Source organism: Pteronotus mesoamericanus, unplaced genomic scaffold (genome assembly GCF_021234165.1).
Source record: "Pteronotus mesoamericanus isolate MK-2021 breed Mesoamerican mustached bat unplaced genomic scaffold, CSHL_Meso_final contig_68, whole genome shotgun sequence".
NCBI classification, from domain to species: Eukaryota; Metazoa; Chordata; class Mammalia; order Chiroptera; family Mormoopidae; genus Pteronotus; species Pteronotus mesoamericanus.
The window spans coordinates 30,470,634-30,493,778 of record NW_026555234.1 but is presented as its reverse complement, the minus strand read 5'-3'; positions in this window follow the sequence as shown (position 1 = coordinate 30,493,778).

Sequence of the window (23,145 nt, the reverse complement as noted above, 5' to 3'; positions counted from 1 at the left end):
AGGGTCGCTGGGGAGGAATGGAGCGAATTTGCATAAGGAGCCCCGAGCCTTCTGGGAGAGAACGAGCTGGGGCCCCAAACACACCAGGGACTCAACGCCTGCTTTCGGACGTCTAACGACGTGCAGACTGGCTGGCCATGGTGGAAATAGCATCAATCTTTTTCCAAGGGACAATAAAATTTGGGAATAGGAAGCAGATCATAGCAAAAAGGGTTTTCTCTTTTATTTAAGTTATTTTTAAAACAATGCTTTTTATTTTTTTTCCCCTAGAGAGTGGCAATTTGTAACAATGAAAACAAAATCCTCATGGCGCAGCTATGGTTTGCCTAGTAATATGTTTGTATATACATACAATATTAAATCAGTAGTATCACCATGGAAACAGGCTGTAAGTGAATTGTATACTATAGCAGAAGAAGGCGGGATTCCAGGCCAATTTGACATGAATACTGCCATCTAAAAAGAAAACAGAAATTATAATGTACCAGTACAAGGGGGTCCTTGAGACAAAGTGCTGTCAATTCAAACATTATTCAAGATTAGATACTATATAAAGAAAATAGGAAATGTCTTGCAATCTTACGCTTGCACATGGATAGTAGAGATTTCCCCAAATTTGATCACAAACCTTGGTGTATTTGCACATAACGTTACAAACGAATTGTGAAGCTGAGGGAAATTCTTCTCAACTACCAACAGTAAACAAATTTTGATGAATCATGACTGAGGAGAATCTGAATTATATTTCTATTCTCACCATAGAAAATATTATGAAGTCCTTTTTTATGGAAGCAATCGAAGAATTTTTTAAATGTAGCAGTAAAGAGTGTTAGAGAAGGATGTGAGATAGCGAATTAATTTTTTAAAAAGCTTTATTTTTCTGGATTGTACTGTGTTTGTGGCAGTTGTCAGCTTTTTGAAATTTATAATTGTTGTCATTTCTTTTCTCATTTTAAAACTCTTTCAGACCTGAGTTTTGTATTTGCAATTCTCTATTCTTTCATCTTAAAGATCACCCAAGTTGAATACATTACAGGTCCCACAAAACCAGGACCTGACCCTGAATGTAAGTTAAAACGACAATGTACTCTCTTAACAGGGAAAATTCAGGTCCTCTTTTTGCAGCCTTTGAGGGGCACTCAATCAGACCCTGACCACTGTGGTCATGGGGCCTGGGGTTATACTTGACCTTGACCAGCAGGTGGCAGTGAGGTACAGCAGTACCAGATAAGCCCCAGTTGCCATAAAAAATATTAATAGCTAAGAGATAAAGGTTATTTTTGCATACTGGCTTGTACCAGATGTTTTACTTTGATGTTTTGAAATATATTAGAGGAAGAATGTTTTAAGAAAGATATGCAACTTAAATATAGCTTCCCTAACCAGTCAAAATATACTAAAAGAGTCATATTTAATAACATGTAGATTCTATCCACTCACCCATATTATAATTACTTGGTTACACCGTAAGGAGCACTATGCTTCAGAGTTTTACTACACCAACATTTGTTTCTTCTACGATGTGTTTCTTTCCATATTACCTTGTAGGAGAGGCCATTGTTTTTCCACTTAAGAACAGCCTCTTTCGATTTGAAAAGCAAATATTAATTTGCAGGACCGGTTACATGCAAAACTAAAAGAATTTCATGCTGATAAAGAACAGCCAGAGCGGTCACGGCTGCACCACAGGCCCATGGTAGGTAGAACGATCATGGTCAGTTAAACCCTAGGGTCCTCTCCAAAGATGATGCCCAACATCCTTGACATAACCCTTTAAAAATAGTAGCTAATATGCCCATGAGGTTGGCTCCATGCCCATCATTGTTCCAGGTTCTTCATAATGTTTTATTAACTTGAATATTGTTCACAACAACCCAATTTGGTGCCACTATTATTACTTTTGTTTTCAAATGAATAAACTGAGCTGCAGAGAGGTTAAATAATTTACTAAGGTCACACAGCAAGTGACAGAGCTGGGCTTTGGATCAAGGCAGCCGGGATCACAAGTTGAGGCACTTAGCTACCTGTGCTGCCTTTGCTAGCAGTCCAGTCCTATTTGTATCCCTTCCAAAGAGAACAGCATTACAAAACAATCAGTAGAACATATCCTGAGAACAATAATATCACAATATTCTGGGATTTTTAGCCATGATAAAAGGGTGCTATTGCTAAGTCTGGCTCTCCCCTCCATGTTAAGAAAGCTGCGTTGCCCCGGAGTGGAAGAGGGAGAAGGAGAATTTGACCTTATTTGCCTTTCTCCCACAGTGACTGACCAAGGCAGCTGCCAGCTCTAAAATTTCCCATGGTACCTAAGATCTTTTTCTACTCTGCAGTCCCCTCAAATTATCCAGAATCTCTCCTTTCTTGGCTATGAAACTCTGAAAGAACAGATTGAACTCACACACACACCCCACCACCACCTAGTCATTCACTCATTTCTCAATCTCCAACCGAGCCTCAGTTCCACCTGCTCCTGGGAAGCTGACCTCAGTGAAGACACCAAGAACCTTCAGTTAGTCAACTCCACCTCTGCTACCTCGGCTTCCACTACCCTTGTTCCTCTGGAGTCCTTCTTTATCTCTGCTCTTGGATCCTTAATCTCGTTTGTGGACTCTCCTCCTCGTCCCTTCTTTCCCTCTCATTCTCCACCTCTTCTTGTCCTTCACCCTTCTGGCCCCAGCATAGAGACTGATGATGTCCAACACTTTCTTGTTCTTGCCACTCTCCTTTGCTCCCATCTACAAGAAAATACATATACACCATAGACCATATATAACATCTTTCCAGAAGGTTTCCAGCCATGTAATATGAAAAATAGACACATGTATTGAAGAAGATACAGGATACAAGAAACAGTGTACATAAGACAATGACGCCTCAGGCCCCTTCAAAGTAGGTACCTTGGGAACTCACACAGTTCTTCCAATTGCCATCAGCTGCCTCTGTTGTATTTTTCTGAATCTCATTGATGGTCGGAAATCTCTTCCCTTTCAAAGGTGATTTTAGTTTTGGGAAAAGCCAGAAGTCACAGAGCGCCAAATCGGGGCTGTAGGGGGACTGAGTCACCTGGGTGATTTGAATTTTCACAAAAAAACTGCACAAGACGTGATGCATGAGAGGTCACGTTGTCATGATGAGCCTGCCAATCACTAGTTGCCCATAGCTGCAGCTTTCTGAATCATCCAGATAGTTTCCACGGGAGAATGTTTGAGCTTAATGCAAAATTTGATGCAGATTTATTGCTCTACTTGCTCAGTCATTTTGAATGCAACAGTCACACAGTACACATACTCACTCAACAGGGTCTACTGACCCCACTGACCTGTATAGGGAAATCATCATTGTTCATGCATGTGCATTCCAGTCCACTCTCCTTGTCTGTCAGGTTACATCGATGTCACACAAATCATTCTCATTATATTAAAAATGCCTGGACTTATTCCTGCTGTCCATTATATATCCCTCTTTGGATTTCTCCACTCAAAACATCCCAAGCAGTGCACTCCGCCCACCAACTGCATTGCTTTTCTTAAAGCCCGTATTTCAGCTAATGACATCATCCTTCACCAAAGCTAGAAATCCCAGCAGCATCTTGCATTACTTCCCTTCCCTCAACTCCTGTTCAGTGGGTGCTGGTGACTCTTCCTCTGACCTACTTTCAGGCCTCACCCCCGTCACTCTCCATTCCTGCAGCCCTTACTCATATTCACCGGTTCAGCTTTGCAGAGTAGCATTATCTATGAGCTTACTGTCCGAGCTGATCCATTAGTTCAGTCATAGCCACCGGTCCCATACCCACTCCCACCTTTCACTCTATCATACCTATTTTTCTCTAATTAAAACTAATGGTACCACTAGCCTACTTTAAGACCCTTGGTGGCTTCTTGAAAAGGACAGTGCATGTTCCTTAGAATGTCGTTTAGGGATTGTCCAGTCCACTCTCAGCTCGTGTACTCAGCGCCCCTCTGGCTACAATGACCATTCCACCCCCTCACTTGGACACTCTAGACTTTGGCTACACAGCTGGACAGGGCAAAGAACAAAAGCTTGCTAGGCAGGCAGCCTGGGGTCAAAATCTAACCCTACCACTTCTAGCTGCGTGACTTCAGAACTATTATTTAATCTGTCTATGCCTCAGTTTCTTTATTTACAAATGGCTGCAACATTCCCTTTCTAACAAGAACAGCTGTGCGCTGAATAAATATTTGCAGAGTGTTTACTATGTACCCAGTGTCATGCTCAGAACTCAGTAAATATTAGTTCCTTTTCTCTACACTGACTTCCTCCTCACTTTTGTTTTTTCATTAAATTTATTGGGGTTACATTGGTTAATAAAATTGTATAACCTTCTCACCTTTGTTAGTGCAGTTCTTTCTACCTGAACAGAGCTCCCAGTTCCCTACAATCCTTCAGGTTCAGCAGCTACATATTTGTGACATTAGGGAATACTGCAAGTAATTAGTGAAGGAGGGGGAACCCTCAAGGTACGGTTCAGCACCCCTTCTCGATGCTTGAAATCAGTTATTACCCCATGTGTTTTGGTAGCTTTCTCACACATTCTTTCCTCCTCTAGGCTGGGAGGGGGCTCTCTGGAAGTGGGAAGGATGTCTTACACATATATGCATCTGCTGCATCTGGATAGGCGCACAAATACATTCAAGAGGGAAAAATACAGTGCTCTCTATTGTTACCGAGACTTCACCACTCTTAGCATGATTCTCTGGAAATTATTTATAAATTGTCTGTGTGGAAGTGTCCAGAACATTTTCAAACTGCCTTTCATATTGTGCTGAATAACTTCCTGCCTTCCAATAAAATCTTAATTTGATATATGAAGCTCTAGAGAAAAATGGGCTTTAAAGACGCTGTTTTTGTTTTTTCTAATATTTGTATTGGAAAACAGTTGCTGATGCTTGTGTATTATTTTAAATTGATGATGTTTAACAATATGGGCTTGTCCCTGTTAATAGTGCTCACATTTTTATTACTTGAGTTTCTTTTTGTCTATCCCCCCTACCCATTAGGACACAACTGTTCAAAAAGTCAGGAATCTTGTCTATCTTGTTCACTGTGCTGTGTCCCCAAAGTCTAAAAACGGTATTTAATATTTGTTGACTAGGTGATGAATAAATAAATGTATACCATGTTTTAATTCTTAATACAACATAAATTAGTAAAATGTAAAATATGTACACTAATGTACTTAAGAAGTTAAAGTATAACCTAGACGGTCCAATACAACCCACTAACACCTCAAAATCTCATGCTTAATGTCTAGTTGAGTTTCTAATGCACATCCTACAGCCAAACCTTTCGCACACTCTTTTAGACCCAAACCCCACCCCCATGCCTTTCTTGCTTTCAAGACACCCTTGCAAGTTCCTTACTTGGAAGTTAGGCCATCTGATGGGAACTTCTCAACTTCCTTCTTTTTTTCAAAGTCATGTCATCATCAACTTGGCTCCCCCCCCAAGCCTCACACGGTTCCACTCTCTGCACTTCCTCCTTTCCCAGAATCCTCTCTCCAATGCCATGCGCCTGAATGCCGCTCACCCTTCACAGCTCACTGCAGAAGCCATCCTCTCCACGAAGTCTCCTTGGATCTCTCCGGCCAGAAGGAACTGTCCCCTCATCTGAGCTTTCTCAGAACTTTATGTACTGAGAAAATGTACATAAATATGTATTTTCTTTAAGGCATCTTAACAAAACAGGGCCTACTTCGTGCAAGGCACTGTGTGTATTAGAAAAGTTAACAGAAATGGTTCCAGCCCTTGAGGAATTTACTATCTAGCAAGAGTATAGTCCAATAAATGACTATGAAGCAATATTATCAACAATGTTTTAGATCCCTTCTTAGAATATAAGCTACCTAAAGCAGATACTCTGTGGGTATAAGATACCCACAGAGTATCTTATACAGTGCCATGCACTAAGTGAACGCACGTTTCTAGGTCACTTGAGAAGATTCTGACTTTGTGCACAAACACGTCCTGGCCTGCCCTTCACATAGCATTGTCCAGAGGAAGTCCTCCACCATCGTTCCCAGGATAAGCAAGTTTCCCCATGATCAGTCAGCAGGTACAGAAGAGAAAGCTGTGTGCTTAAAAGAGATTGTTCCTTCTGGTTTTTAAATTTAGCCTGGAAGAAATGAAGACTGGAGCAGAAAAGGAGAAAGAGGTGAAGCACAGGATAGTTAAGATGTGCTAAGACGTGGGAACCCCTGAGGTGGCAGATGGTTATTTTCCATAAGAAAAGAAGAAAGATGGAGGGAGATAGAGAGAGAGGGAGCAGGGAGAGTGGGAAAGGAAAAGAAAGGAACGGGGAGGAGAAGGAAGGACAGGGGAGGAGAGGGGAGGGGAGGAGAGGGGAGGGGAGGGGAGGAGAGGGGAGGGGAGGAGAGGGGAGGAGAAGGACTTTTCTGGGAAGAATGCATTATTGTTATGCCAGTCAGAAGCTAACTAGAAGTTTTTTGTTTTTGTTTTTAATGAGGAATATACATGTTTTGGTTTTTTTAAAATGTTTTCCAAGTATATGCCACAGCATGAGCAACACCTTAAAAACATTGCACAAGAAGCCAGTCACAAAAGACCACATATTATATGATTCTATTTATATGAGATGTCCAGAATAGGCAAGACCATAAAGACAAAAAGTAGACTAGTGATTCCCAGGGGCTGGAAGCAGAAGTGTTGGCAGCGAAATGGTACCAGAATGTTACTTGTGATTGGGCTTCAGTTCAGCAACCTTGGTACTTGAGTTCTGGCTAAGAAAGAATTCAGAGTCAAGACTCAAATACAAGTAGAAGTTTATTTAGAAAGTCACAGAGGTAGAAGAAGTAAGCAATAGTAGACATGGGTTCAGGAAACAAGTTACAAAGGCAAAAGAAGAGGCCTTGGAGCTTAGGAGAAAGAGAGAAAGGTAAAGGCAGTGTGCCTGGGGGGAAGAAGAGAACAGGAAAGGCAAGGAGGTGCAAATGAGAGACAGAAAGACAGCAAGAGACTGGGTCCTTCAGCTTAAGGGTATTTATCTAGAGGTCTCAGGGGAGAATCCCAACAGCATATTCATCAGCTTTCCAGGTGTGTCCTTTCAGGGTCATGGTCTTCTGACTGATCGCAGCTGGTCCTGATGTCAGCCATGGCATCGCTTGTCTGATTTAGTTTTCTGGGCCTGGAGCTGCAGCATTACCAAGGCCTAGATGTTATCACTAGAGGTTAGCGCTTAAGGGAGTGGCTGTGTAAGGGCCTCCACAGGAGTCGCGTAAGGCCGCTCTTCAGCCCCTCATTCCTCCTCCAAAACGGTCCACGGCATGATCAGCAACGTGCAAGGGGAGCAAAGGTCAGAGGATCACGACCAGCGATATGAAAGGTCAGAGGGTCTAAACCACATGCCCAGCAATATGCTGGGGGAGGAAAAGTTCCCCTGGGGGTGAGGTTCTTGTATTCCCAGTTTAGCCCTTTGCTTGGCACCTGGGGCCTTTTGTGTCTGGCTACCATCCCTGCTCTGCTCAGGTCTGTCTGCCTGCCCACCACAGAAGGAAATGGGGAGTGACTCCTAAGGGGCCGGGGTCTCTTTTTGGGATGATGTGATGTAAATGTTCTAGAATGAGAGTTGGTGTTTGGGCTATATTGTGAACATGATCTTGAAATAACCCTGGCTGGTGTGGCTCAGTGGATTGAGTGCCAGCCTGCAAACTAAAGGGTCGCAGGTTCGATTCCCAGTCAGGGCACATGCCTGGGTTGTGGGCTGGGCCTCCAGTTGGGGGCATGCAAGAGGCAACCACACATTGAGGTTTCCCTCTCTCTCTTTCTCCCTCCCTTCCCCCTTCTCTAGGAATAAATAAATAAAATATTTTAAAAATAAAAAAAACACTGAATAGTACATTTAAGAAAGTGAATTGGATGGTATGTAAATTATACCTCAATAAAGCTGTGCTTTAAATAAAAATTATTCTTAATAATCCAGGCAAAGGAGTGTCTCCAACCCACTAACTCCCCAGACAGCAGGAATTATTTGGCCAATTGTAATGCTAATACTGCAAGCTAAAATTAGGGAGAATTCTTTTTCTTTCCATTTGAGGAACTATCCTTAAAGTCTATAGAGATTCATTCACGTGTCTGTTTTAATTGGGCGGCGAGGGGGTCTTTAAGAAAAATTTTATGTGGGTATAACTTGTCGTGTTTACAATATAAAAATTGTCACTGCCCACTGCTGTGCATCCCATACAGCAGGAAGTCCACACTCTTTCCTGTGGCATATAAGCCTCTGCAATAGGGTCATCACTCTCTTTAATGTATTCATTTCATAAATATTTATCTAGTAAACCCCTATTACATGTCTTTCCACCTTTATCTTCCACTGCCATCCTTAGTGGATGAAGAAAATACCACTTTAACATAATTAAAGCCCAGAACATGTCCTGCCCCCTCCTGCCCGTCCCCTTCGCTGGTGCTGTCCCAGTCCCCGTGCCCTGGTGCCCTTTCACTGCTAACCACTCCCGCCGGCAAAATCCTGCACAGCTACAGGGCTCAGCGCAGATTCCTTCTCCTCCAGGAGGCCGTCCCCCGTCCCTCTGGACGCGAAATAGCCTCTCCCTCCTCTGCTCTCCCGGAGCCTTGGGCCGTCTGCAGCATAGCGAAGTGTGTCCTAGCGACACTCATGCCCGACTTCACCCCCTTACAGAGTTAGCGTGTCCCTCAAAGCCGTCTTGTCTGACCACCCTCTTCTCCTTTTCCAATGTCTTGCCCAATCCCTTGCATCACTTAATAATATTTCTTAATCTCACTTATTCAAACTGTCCCCTAGTATCTCAAATTTTAAAAATGCAATCTAGCCCTAGGACATACATTTCTTGAGTTGTCACTTGTCCAGAGAAACCTCTACTGAGAGGTTTTCCAGAACTTTTCACCTGCTTTGCCAGATACTCCATTGTGTTGTTCCGTTGCCTCCCCTTTTGGGACAGAAAGTTTCAAAAGACAAGGAAAAGAAAGCACAGGGAGTTGAAAGACCCATAGCTTCCGTCTGTGCCAACAAGTTGCCAAGAGGGACAGTCCCTTGTGAGTCCGCCATGGTGCCCATGAAAACAAAGGGAAAACATTTCCAGATGCTAGGCCACCAGGAAACTGCATCATCATTCTCCTTTAATTTCTGATATAGTTGGAAGAGCCACAAAGCGCTTTGTATCTTTATTTCTTGGGCTTCAGCCATGTGAAATTTTTACCCTTTGTATTTTCTTTCCCAGTTAACAACTATAAAATTCAGCTCTCATTAGGCCTCAGTAAAGTGACACAACTTTTATTCAGATCTCCTTAAATGTGTACCTGCCTCATAGTGGGGGAAAAAATCCAAAAATTCATGGGAAGCACAACATTAGCAAAACCACCATCCCTCCTCAAGGTGTTGGACTCTTTGAAGTTAGAATCTTTCTTGAATCTCCAGGTGGGAAGCCCCTGAGTTCCTTCCCCCTTAGGATTCTTTTGCTGAGATTCCTGCTGCCACCGTCAACCCCACTAGCTTTAAGGACCTGGCTTGTGCGTGTCCAAAAAACATCCCCTTAACCTTAGTGCAGTAGAAACAGGAGAGAGTTTTCAAGGAGACTTTACAAAATCTCCGTGTGCCAAAGGGTGCCCAAGGGAAGTAAATACAGTGTTTTTCAAACAGGCTTCCAATGTTCCAAGACATTTTTATTGTCACAACTGGAGAGATGGTACTGTCATCTAGAAAGGACATCCATCTCTCCTTCAACAGCACCTCGAGTGCCCTGCTGCTGACCCTTACACCACACCCAGCACAGCCCCTGCAACGAAGAACTGTCTGGTCCAAAACGTTAATGGTAATGAAGCTGAGAATCGCTGGTCAGGATTCGAGAGCCCTCAGCCTTTGGAGCCGGAGAGTCACATCTCAGACAGCAATTAGAATAAGACAGGGATGAAACTCGGAGGGAACGTGGCCACGTGGAAGGTGTCATGTGAAGACCTCCCTCTCACGATCTCACCCTAAGCCCTCTTGACATCTCTGCAGTCAAGTCCAAGAGAAAGAAAGAAAGGCCCCATTCTGCTACCCAGGTCCGCCTCGCCCACCCCGCCCTGGGAGAGAGGCCTCTTGCCCAGCTGATGACACAATGAAGGCTCTCACCCTTCAGGGATGACCTCACTCCTTAAACATATGGCAGTGGCTTTACCCTTATCCCACAGCATAACATACCGTAGGCAAAATGATCACTGCAGCCTTTACAGAACACCAAGGCTCTGTGTACAGCCCCTGTGAATCACTCAGGTGCAAGTGGCATCCAACGCGGACGCCCCAGTAGCTGAGGAGGAGTGGCACCACCTTTGTCTCAGGCAGGAAATCACCCGTTCAGCAAGTCCTCGTACCGGGTCCTGTGCTCGGTGCTGGACCAGTAGGCTGAGCAAGATAGATAAGGACAATAAAAATGAATTTAAAAATCGGCAATTACAGTGAACTCTGTGCCAGACATAATGTCATCTGCTGCAACATAATTTCAAATGACTATAACAATAATCCCACGAGTTGGGTACTTTGAAGTTGAGAACCTAAGATCAGAGAGGGTAGGTCACTTTCCCACAGGCGTGCTTTTCTTAGGTTGTGGAGGCAAGACTCAGTCGCAGACCTGTTCAGAGTCGCACCCGGAGCTCCTAGCCCCTCCTGGGCTATGTCAAGAGGCACCTCGAGAGCCCCAGCCCCGTCCTCCTCGGCCCCCTGGCTGCTTGGCACACATCTCACACCTCTTCAGGGACTAGGACCAGAGCCCCAGAGAAATGCTGGCTCAGCTTCTCCACCAAGTTCTTCCTGCCGAAGTGACAGCGTCAGATTGAGGACCATTAACACTCACTAGAACCAACAGCCCAGGGAGAAATGGAGAACATTTTCAGAGAATGCCTAGGTAAATGGGCTCTAACACCAAGAAGGCTGCTTATAGTCTCACACTTATGAATAATTAATTCCATTGCAACCTACATTGCTCTAGAATGTAAAAAAAGAACTACTCGATATGTTTTATGAAGCTAACATAACTGATGGCAACCCTGACGTGACTAGCACAAAATATATAAATACATAAATAAATATGTATATGAAAACAGCATTTCTTCTGCCTTTTGGTATTATGTGGCCAAATGAAGTATGTAAGTGTCCTCTGGCTCAGACATTAGCTGGCCATACATCCTGTGGACCTCCCCCCAGGTCCGGGAGGTAAATGCGCATGGCAGGTCCCTGCCGCACGGTGGCAGCAGGGAGCTGGCATCCTGGGCCTCGGTCGCTGGGAGAGCAGCTGGGCTAAACGCGGTGCAAGCACGCCATGCAGCATTTTGCAGCGTGTAGAAGCAGTGAGCTGGAAATACTCACAGAACCATGGATTCATCTTAAACGCATGCTGCTTAGTGAAAAAAGCAGGAAACAGAAATGATACAGTATCATTTAAGTGAACAATGCATTACACAAAGCAGCAATGTATATATATTTTTCAAAAATACATTCAAATAGAAATAAATATACACATTGAAAGGGCTGCTAATTGAGGACAATAGGACTAGGATATAAGACAAATGAGAGGAATAAATACAGGACTGCATTCTGATTTCCTCAGATACTAAGCCCTTTTGCATTCATGAATCCTTTTGTCCATAAAAAATATTAAAAATCATATTTTGCAACTGTGTTGGTTTGAGGATAAATACATTGTTATGTATAAAAACATCTCCTAAGAACGTGCAAGCTCATTTTTACTTCTGATTTAAAAGAAATTAAACCATTTTTGTGGGCCCCTTAAAGTACCATGAGCCCTAGAGCACTGTGCCTACAATGCCCAATGATAAACTGACCAGGGACACCTGAATGGATGAATGAGAGCGGTACCTTGCGTCACCCAGGGATAATTATGTGCTAGAAACTGAGGAGTATGATTCATTTAGTCCTCTGCATCTGAAACCCAAAAACCCTTCCAAAAAAAGCAATACCTTAGGTGTACTGGAGAATTCTGGCGTCATGAGACATTACTGAGGCTTTAAAAAGGCAAGTCCCCCGCCCCCTCAAAGTGCTCCAGGGAAGAACTGCTGAGCTCAGGCAATGGATTCACTTGCTGGAGTCCGAGCCCTGACCTCGGTCTGCCTGGCCTGGCTGTCCCGCCAACCCCAGCAGCACGAGGCCACCGCTCCTACACGAGGGGAGAGGTCACACGGACATTCCCGGAGACACCAGGGCCATGTTGGACACAAGAGCTGGGCTCTGATGTAGCTTGATTAATAACTTCTGAAGATTTAAACACGTTGGTATGCAGGCTTTCATTTATACTGTTGCCATGGGCCCCTCAAATATTAGGGGCAGTCCTGGACTGATGGTTTTTGAAAGAAGGACGATCACGCCACGCCAAAGCTGGCCTTGCAGGTCAACACCAGTCATTCGGGCTCCCAAGGCCCCTTTGCCAGGTGCCAGCCAGCGCCCGAGGTGCCTGAGCAGGCCAGGTTTGGGTGTCTGCTGCCTCACGGACTCGGAGCCCTCACAGTGCGGGAGCTCTGAGCCCTCCACCCCGGCAGCCCCAACCCCTGCTTTCAGGGAAACACACACACACAGACACATATACACAGACACACAGGGAGACACACAATAGATACAAACACACACATACGCAGGGTATGCACGGACACATCTACAGATATACACAGAGACATATATATACACGTATACACACACAGACACATGTAAACAGACACAAGAAAGACACACTCAGACATACACATACACAAATGGCACACACAGACGCACATACAGAGACATACACACAGAGACACAGCCAGGTTACAGTTATGAATCCAATCTTTAGGAAAACCCCAGGCCTCGGCTGAGTTCGGATGGTGGTAGAGTTCCCAGCAGGGAATCAGGATCTCCCTAAATACTCTTACCACAGGCATTGTGCTGAGAATTCTGCATTTGCTCCCTCAAATCCACCCTATGCCCTTTCCTGCCCGGCTCTGTGTCCCAGGGGGCCAACCCCAGGGACTTCTCGGCTGGGCTACCTTGTCCAGCCGGGCCTGCGGCTCTGGGAGGAATGGCATGGAAGGCCGAGGGAGGAAGAGACGCTCAAGTACCCGCTGTGCCTGCAGGCACCCCCGAGTGTGGCTTTCCTAATGAAGGCACTTTTATTTGCATGCTCAGAGAGCTTTACATTGAGAAAGCTTTCTCTGTGTAACCAGATGACTTTGGGAAAGACGGGACCCCTACCCCCACCCCTACCCATTTATAAACCCTTGATGAAAAGAGACAGAATTATCTGGACTGAGCTTGGAACAGCTTAACCTGGACGGGGTTCTTGATATCTCATAGATGATTTTATTCGAGACTGAATAACCCGGCTTTTAGGAAATGAACTAACATCAGGCCACTCACTATGGGATTATTTTGCTGAGGCCCTGGGACCAGACTATTCTCCCCTATACGGTTTCCCATCCAGGGAATGAGCACTTACAACCCTTAATCATTCAAACAACAGGCTAATGACCTGAGGCAAGTAGGACAAAGACAGAAGTAAGGAAGAAATTCCTTTGTTTCTCTATGGATGGGAGAAAGTTGGCACAGACCCTGAAGCACTTAGAACCTCCCAGTAGGGGGTGAGCTGCCCCAGCCTAGTGAAGAGAGAGCTGGGGTTAGACAGGGAACCTGAGCAACGGCCTGGTCTTTCTCTGCTGTATTGTACAACCCTGGCATTACATCAGATCTTCAGGAAACTATCCTTAAAATGGAGGTATAGGGAATGGAAAGATAGAGACGTAAGCACTGCAATAGCATCAGGTAGCAGCAGAGGAGCGCTGCAGCCAGCGGAGAAGCACCTCTCGAGCTTGGCCACAGACGAGGCCACGGCTGGAGAAACAGGTGGAAAGAACAGGTGGGAAGATGCGAATTACATCCTGGGCAGAGCTCAGAAAACCCCGAGGGACAGGCTGAGGGGAACTAATCTCCAGAACTCGAGTAACAGGTAGGTGAGATCAATGAAGATAATTGAAGAAGAGATAACCATGAATTATACCTAATCTTGAAATACTCCTTCAATTTTAGGAATTCGACTTCACAAACATCACTCTAAATCATAAATGATGCTCTTTCATCCAAAAGTCATACAATACAATTCTGAAACAGGTGGGCAGGCGCTTAAAAATTCTGTTCCTATATTTGAAATATGGGACAACTTTATGCTTCCCAAAGCCAACCTGACTTGAAGCTATAAAAGGAAACAATCCTTTGGGAAGGTACCTACCTAAATCTCTCATGCTCCTGAGACATTGAAATAATCAAATGGGATTGTATGGCATTTGATCAATAATCTTTGCTCATAATACCCCTTTCAAAGGGCAAGTAGGTCTGCTGCTAATAACAGTCATGAATCACATAACGACACAGGAGACTGGGCAAGGGGTAATTATATCAGGTAATAAAAGTGAGAAATAGCCAGCCATTACAACTGGGAAGCTATTTTTGTACAAAGTACAGGACCATTGTGACATATTCAGGATGGAGCCATCTATGTATAAGCAGCAAAAGTAGGTAAATTTGATCCCAAAGTAATATTTCTAACACATGGAGCCAAAGAGGACTTAATGCTCAAAGCCAGCCCTGGCATGAGACAGAGCCCAGCGGCAACCACGCCACGCACAGCAGCGGGTGGGGTTTCCCCAGCACGTCTCTCAGCCTGTCCGGGATTTAGTTTGAACTGCAAATGATAGAAATGGAACAAACACTAGGTTCTTCTCTAGCTCCAAATTTCTCTTTGTAATTACTGATTCAGAATTCATTCAATTCTTGGGAGCCCAATAAAGCAACCCAGAAATTGTTGTAGGCTTTGACTTAAACTAAGCTTACGATCAGCGGTTCTGATACTGACTATCTACCTATCAGAGCCTGTTAGACACGGTCCTGGAAATCCTGATCCTGTGGTTTTGAAGTGGGTGCCAGGCGGTGGTATGTTTCACAAATTTCTGGGATAATTCTGATACACTGTGAAATTTGAGAACCGCTTGTATTAAGGCATCAGGCTTGATGACAAGTTATTGGAAGGGGCTGAAAAAAGAAGCAACATTTATTGAAAACTTGCTGTATGATAATAGTGAACATATATCTCATTTAATCTTCGTAACAATTTTCAGGTCAGAAAAAAAAAAGGATACCTTTCCTTAGGAGGAGAAATCAACCCAGTTCAAAATCAGGCAGTAAAAATACTAGATAATCCCTCTAAGTAAAGTTCCCTTGTTGACTCTTGCCCAGTTAAATAAATAATTAAGCTAATTGTATGAATTTGCATATTTTCTTTCTTCTTTTGTAGTAAGATGATAAATAAAAGGAGAAATGAATTTAACATAGTTGCATAAATATAGCATGTCAGCTTTATATGTCAGCTCATTGAAGCAACAACAAGAAAAATATCAGCAACAACAGTGTGGTGATTACAGGAGGGAAGGAAGCATAAGGGGATAAGTGGTAATGGAAAAAGTGCAACAAAAATGTTTAATAATAACGATGATGATGATGATCCCATGTTTTAAAAAACAAAGAATTAAGACGTTCCTTGGGTAAATAAAACTTGTCAAGCCATAATTTAATTGTGCAATTTATTTTGTGTATGCCAATAAACTCTCCAGAGAAAGATTTACTCAGCTGCAATAGAAAAGTAAGAGCTCTTACACCTCACACTTTACACATAAACTCCCTAGTTAATGACGTTTGTGTTTCTTCCCTTAGATGTGCCAAATGCAGGGGAAGACTAATGAAAAGTTCAGATCCCAGGTTACCAGGGCACATTATCCATTTATTTTCAAGTACAAATCTTCATTCTTGCTCATGTTGGGAGAAATTATCATTACTAAGAGCTCCTTAGAAATACAGTCAGTTCTCTTCTGAACAGCTAAAGAAACCATCATCAAAATGAAAAGGGAACCCACCATATGGGAGAACATATTTGCCAATGATACATTGGATAAGGGTTTAATTTCCAAAAACTATAAAGAACATGTTATACGACTCAACACCAGGAAGACAAACAACCCAATTTAAAAAATGGTCAAAGGACCTGAATAGACACTTCTCCTAGGAAGACCTACAGATGGCCAAAAGACATGAAAAAAAGCTCAACGTCCCTAGCCATCAGAGAGAACAAACTAAAACCACAATGAGGCCTGAGCAGTGTGGCTCAGTTGGCTGGACATCATCCTGCAAAGTAAAAGGTCGCCAGTTCAGTTCCAGGTCAGGGCATATGCCTTGGGGTTCAGGGTGTGTACAAGAGGCAACCAACCAATAGATGTTTCTCTCTCACATCAATGTTTCTCTCCCTCTCTACCTCCCTTCCACTCTCTAAAAAGAAATAAAATCTTTTTAAAAATAAAATAAAACCACAATGAGATATCACTTCACACCTGCCAAAACACTACTGATTTTTCTTTCCCTCTCTTTCTTCTTCTCGTCCCTTCTCTCTTAAATAAATAAATAAATAAATAAATAAAATCTTTAAAAAAAAAATTAAAAATGGCTCTGACTGGCGTGGCTCAGTGGTTTGAGTGCCAGCTTGTGAACCGAAGGTCTCTGGTTTAATTCCCAGTCAGGGCACATGCTTGGGTTGCAGGCCAGGTCCCTGGTTGGGGGCGTGTGAGAGGCAGCTGATTGATGTATCTCTCACACATTGATGTTCCTCTCCCTCTTTTTCTCCCCCTCTTTCCCTCTCTCGAAAAATAAATAAATAAAATCTTTTTTAAGAAAGTTAAAAATGGAACTGCCTTTTGACCCAGCAGCGATTCTACTTATGGGAATATATCCTAAGAATCCTGAAAAACCAATTCAAAAGAATATATGTAAGAGCATAAACAATAAAATATCAAAAAATAAAATAAAAATAAATTGTAAAAAAATCAAAGGCAAAAAGAAGAAGAAAAGAAAGAAATGCCATCAGTTCTCCAAGTGCTCTCCCCAGAATATTTATTCAAAAAGCACTGCTCTGGAAAGGCTAACATTTTTTATTCTTAGTAACTTGGGATGGTTTACTGACAGTTCTGAGTCAGCACTGGGTGAGGCATTTGCACCCTACTGGGTACTTCAACCACCAGGAAAGAGAAATTTATACATATTTTGAAACTTCAGAGTGAAAATAGAACTTGACCCTTGGAAAAAGAATGGAGTGACGTGAATGGGAAGCTTTCCAATATTTATTCCAGTATCCTTTCTTACCATAGAGTCATTTTGTTCAGGAACATTAAATTGTGATAAGCCTAGTTTACTTACCAAATTATCACATGTGATGCCTTATATTTGAACGTGTAATTTATTTAAACAGTTTGACCATTTTATTTTCAACGTTCAAAAATGTTCCTATAATTGGAGCTATATATTGCTGAACTTAAAGAAATCCAGCATCTTTCAATTTTGCTAAAAGCTGGCCAAAATCTTCAGAGGAAGAGAGAGGAAAGAAGCATTTTGGAGCACTTACTGTCTATAGGCACTATACATAGGTAATCTCATAGATTATCTCAGGATCCTTGAAAGGTGGGGACTATTGGCCCACTTTACAGATAAGGAAGATAGGGCTGAGATAAGGCCAGTGAGTTGCCCGCCCAGTAAGTGGTAAAACCACAGGGAGCTCAGTGTACTAAGCTCCATAGATCGAGCTTCTTCTCTTACATCCCTCCAATGGCTGCCATCAGCTGAAGGGGCCTGCAGAGAGTGTGTTTTATGCACTACTCTTGGCTCATCTGAGGTACTGAAGGGCCATTAATCCTTTTTCTGCCTTTGCTGCCCCAATGGCACCCCCCCAAAAAAAAACTTGTGTTTAAGAAAGGACAAAAAAAAAAAAAAAAGAGGCAGGTTCTAAGTTCACCCTTGACAGCACCTCCCCTGTAGAAGCTGGAATCTATTCAATTAGCATTGCATTAGAAAACAAGTTCTGAAGAAACTGAAGCTCAGAGAGGCTGGATGGCTTTCCTAATCCCACAGAGGGCTCTTGGCAAGTAGCACCAGAAACCAGATCCTCGGAACCCCAGGCCAACACGTTTCCCATTACACCTCGAGATTGTGAATGAGTAAATTTAGCAATTTTGCGACTGAATTAAGTCCTGCTGGCGTCTTTGCAGCATAGTGCTGTGTGATGAGCGAGAAAGACTCAAGCCAAGAACACAGAGAAGAACAGGGGGTGACACGTCCAGTCCGGGAGGTAGGAGACTTGTAGTTCCCTGGAAGATCCCAGGGGCAGAGTTTATCTTTCCAGTGTATCTCTGGCCCCAGTTCCTGTCTGTCTTACTGATGAGGAGCTTTAGATTGATTGAGATTCTCCTAAAAAGAGTTCTTTAGTGCCCCTCTCTCACCAGATACTGAAGGACATTGTGTTCAATGTCACATTGATTATATTGATATATATTGATTATATGGATACATATTGATTATATTTGAAGACAGCCAGGTAGAAAGGTGTCTGTTGTGGCAATCCATAAGGAATGATAAGACTTCTTTGGGCATGGTTTAAGATGAAGATAATTATATTTCTCTTCTGTACCAGAAAGGCTCAAATCAGAAAAGCAAGACCACTACGATCTATTATTTATTATGGAATTAGACCTTACACAATTTTGGGAGGAGCTGAGGAAGTAAAGGTCTAAACAATACCAGAGAAAAGCCTTTTTTTTAATTTTTATTTTTTATTCTCACCCGAGGACATGCTTATTGACTTTTAGAGAGGGGGGAAGGGTGGAAGAGTGGGGAGAGACACATCGATTGGTTGCCTCTCAAATGCATTGCCTCTTGCGCCCTGACCAGGGACTGAACCGCAACCTAGGCATGTGCTCTGCCTGGGAATCAAACCCACAACATTTACATTCTTGAGACAACCCTCCAACCAACTAAGCCACATCAGCCAAGGCCCAGAGAAAAATCTTAACCAACCCTGATGCAAGGAGACAAGTCAAGCTTCTTGACCTCTCAACTATGGAAGAGGAGCCCCAGAGGAAGCTGATGTGGAAAGACCTGGAAGACTGCGGGCCCTTGTGGCCTCCATGTCTGTGAGCTCACAGCAGAACATCACATGGTGATCAACTGAGCTAGCAGTCAGGAGGAAGAGCTGGACACGGAGTAAGGAAAGCAAGACCAAAGTGGGACCCAGTAACACCTCTGTGGCTGTCCCTACCTGCCTCTACCAGCCTTCAAAGTGTAATGGCTGCTGCTTTGTTTCTGCCTCTCAAATATCACATGAATTTTTCTTCTAGCAACCATAACTCTGTACCACACAGGACCTTCTTGTATCTGGGTATCTGGAACATGTAGTTCCAATTTAACTAAGTTGACACTGTACAAAACCACCACAGCTTCTTCTGGGGACAAATATTGTGTGGCTGGAAGCACCAGTTTGATAAGCTGCTTGGGGTAAAATGTCAGACACCCAAGGCTCTAGCTCCAGTTACAAGCCTTGATTGCTGGGCTGCTTTCTGAGGATGTGGTGCTGCCTTCCAGCAGGGCAATTGCTTCATGTGTGGAATATGCTACTTTGGAGCCAGACCTGAATCACCGAGGGCGTGGAAGTGAGGCAACACGGTGTCCCCTGCAGTGTGTCCTCATTGTGTTCAACAAAAAATAATTTAACTTACAGGACTGAAAGTCTTTAAAAAAAAAAAAAAAAAGGGTTTATGAGGTCATTGCGAGCAAAAAAAATAGAAATAAAAAAATAAGCTATCTTGGACATGGAGTCTAAACCACCAGCAGCACAACTAGGTGGGAAAGACAACATGTTTGACATCCAGGAGTTTTGTAAGTGGTTTATACATCAAGTAGAGGGGAGAAAGATGTAAGCCGTTCTGAAAGGATTTATATTAGCCATAGATAACGGGAGAAGCTGAAGCAGGCTGGTTCCAGGATAAATGCAGCAGAGTCCACAACAGGCTGTACAGCTCACGTGTAAATTAGAAGGGGAGGCTCTAACCCTGGCTGGTGTGGCTCAGTGGATTGAGTGCCAGCCTGCAAACCAAAGGGTCGTCAGTTCAACTCCCAGTAGGGCATATGCCTGGGTTGCGGGCCAAGTCCCCATTAGGGACACGCAAAACACAACCACACATCGATGTTTCTCTCCCTCTGTTTCTCCCTCCCTTCCTTCCATAAAATTAAATAAATAAAATGTTTGAAAAAAGAAGAGGAGGCTCCGGGGCTTCGATGGTGCCTGGCTGGTCTCTCTTTTGGAGAATCACAATCATAGCCACCTGAAAATTAATCCTAAATTCCAACAGACATACAAGCACGTGAGCGGCCTTTTGTCAGAGCTGGCTCAAAGTTACTAACAGGCTAACTGTTCTATCTCTTTCTCTCCCTCTCTGGCTGCCATCATTTTAATTTAGAACATCTCGGTTTTTTCCATTGTCAGCTGCCTTTTCCAGAGAGGAATGCATCTCTGCTGGCACTTAGATTTTAGCTGAACACTATGGTCTGAATGTTTGTGTTCCCCCTGCCAACCCCCCAACTTCATATACTGTGTGAAGTATTGTGTGAATACTCCCCACCAGTGTAATAGTATTAGGAGGTGGGGCCTTCGGGAAGTGAGGTCATGAGAACTGAGCCCTCATAGTGGGATCGGCGCCCTTATGAAAGAGACCCTCAGAGCTCCCCAGCCCCTTCCACCACATGACACACAAGGAGAAGTCTGCAGCCTGGAAGACGGTCCTCCCTCTAGCATGCTGGCATTTTGATGCCAGACTTCCAGCCTCCAGAACTGTGACAAATTAATTTTTGTTGTTTATAAGCTACCCAATCTGTGGTTTTTGTTATAACAGCCTGAAGGGACTAAGAAACCACCTCATCCAGCAGCCGCTGCCAATGACTCATGGATATGAGGCCACCAAGAGTCAGCCCACTTGTCTCGAGGCGGCAGCGCTCTGCAGCACGATTCACGATTCACACCCAGAGCCCCCTGGAGCCAGGCTGCACCAGCTGAGGCCGCGCCGCTGCTCAGTTCCTCCCACCGCTCTCTTCTGCTCTCCTCTCCCTTTTTCCTGAGACCATGCTTATCTTCAATAAATCATAGGCACCTGAATTTTTGCCTTAGGCTCTTTTTCTAAGGAGTCCCAATCCACGACCCCTCTCTGCTGCATTCTCCTCTCCAGCCACATTGCACTTAACAAGAGAAGAATGCCGAGAAATCCCAAATTAAATTACAGCAGGCCAGAGGGTCGGAGGAAGACAGCTGAAACCAGCTGGACTGCTCACATCCCGGCATGTGTGCTGAAGCTGTCGCAGACATTGTTTTACACTGGAGCACAAGGGCGGTGTGGTTGCTAAGGGAATAAAAGCCTTACCTGCCGAACTACAGCCTCTGGCAGCAAATTCAGGTCACTCTATTATGGAAATGCTCTGTGGTATCCTTTTTATTGTAAGATACGGAAATAACAGAGAAATATAACCCCCTGGCCTGGCTACCCTGCACCGTAAAAGATGCTGCTGCTTCATGTTTGTAAAGTTTGCCCAGAATAGATGATGCTTTGAAAAGATGTGGAGGGTGTGTGTGTGTGTGTGTGTGTGTGTGTGTGTGTGTGTGTGTGTGTGTTGGCTGTGTATCTGGTTTTCTAAGGAAGTAGCTATTTCAAACAGAGTTGTTTTTTTTCTGGGAGAGTCCAGCTTTGGTCCAGACTTCCACTCTTCAGAGACTTAGAATGAGTTTAGGGGCCTTTCCTTTCAGGAACATTGAATCAACTTCAAGGGCTAAACTGCTAAAAAGACAGCTACAATGGTGCATAATTGTTGAAGAAGTAAGTATGGCTCTAACTACTAAACTCAACTGTGTTCACAATATTTTGATGTTTTTGCCTCAGTATGTTCAGCAGCTAGAACTGAGCCTGACACTTAGCAAGTGCTCAATAAATACTGGTCAGATGGAGAATTACTCACAGAGTCTAAATTTCAAGCCTGCCCTTACCACAGCTGCCGACGTGGTCTTGGGCCAGTTTTTCACTAGCCAGTGTGTCAGTTCCCTCAAGAAAAAGAGACATGAAAGAATCCTGGGTTGTTGGGAGAAGTAATGCAATATCTCCTGTAAAGCACTTTAGCCCAGTGCTTGTCACTCAGTATTGCAGGATTCAAAATTATTTATATGCATATTTTAAGTGTTTTGCTTTAATGAAATTCTGATGTGGTAACATCCTAACAATTAATATTCTCATTTCTGAGGTTCTTGGTTCAGTAGGCAGAGATTAATAATTTTCATAATTTGTCACGACTGTAAACTTTAAACTAATCATTTAGAACTTTCTCTGATACACACCCATTTAATCTTGAAGGTTTGTTGATAAATGTGCTGCTGTAACTTGTTAGGCAGTTGTTCTAAAGGTCAAAAGCTGTGTTTAAAGTAAAAGAAAGAAAGAAATAGAAAAAAATTAAGCTATACTAAAGATCCAAGATTGGCAGAAAACACTAAAAAAATAAAGACATTGGAATATTAATTGAGGTACAGTATTTATCTAATTTAAAACCTGAAACATAGTTATAAAATCATACCCTATTTTGTTTATGAAACATTTACCATATTTATTTGTATTTTGTTAATGATAGAGATAAACTGTAGTCCTAAATCATTACATGTCAATATGTTTGAAGGAATATGTTTATAAAGGAAACTTATATTGTGTATTTGTCAGAGGTCTTTGGGTTCCTTAAACTTCTTTTTTTCTATAACAGCCTCTGTCGTTATGGTGCTGATTTCCTGAGAATCCAGGACAGCTGTCCAACAGACTATCCCACCTTTGAGATTTGCCTGAATGCTTCGTCATGGTATTTAGCTTGTTCCTACTTTTTCCATTTATTATCTCTCTTTTAGATACTCTTCTGATACTTAGAAGGGCAAGGAAACAGAGCAAGTCTACAGACTGGTATAGCAGTTTCTGAAGACTAAAGAGGAGAACGAGCAAGAATTAATAGCTAAAGGAACATTTTTGGATTATCTCTAGATTTGATTCATTTGAGCGATCCCTGGATGAACGATCACCAGTAATTGACAGAAGAAGAGAAAAAAAGAGACTAAACTGCTCTCATTGCGAGCAAGGGCTAGGAATTGCTAGGCACAAGGCTGCTTTGTGAAATGGATGCCAATAGGCAAAGCAGGATTTTGATTTTCTGTCTAACAGGCTTTCTCAT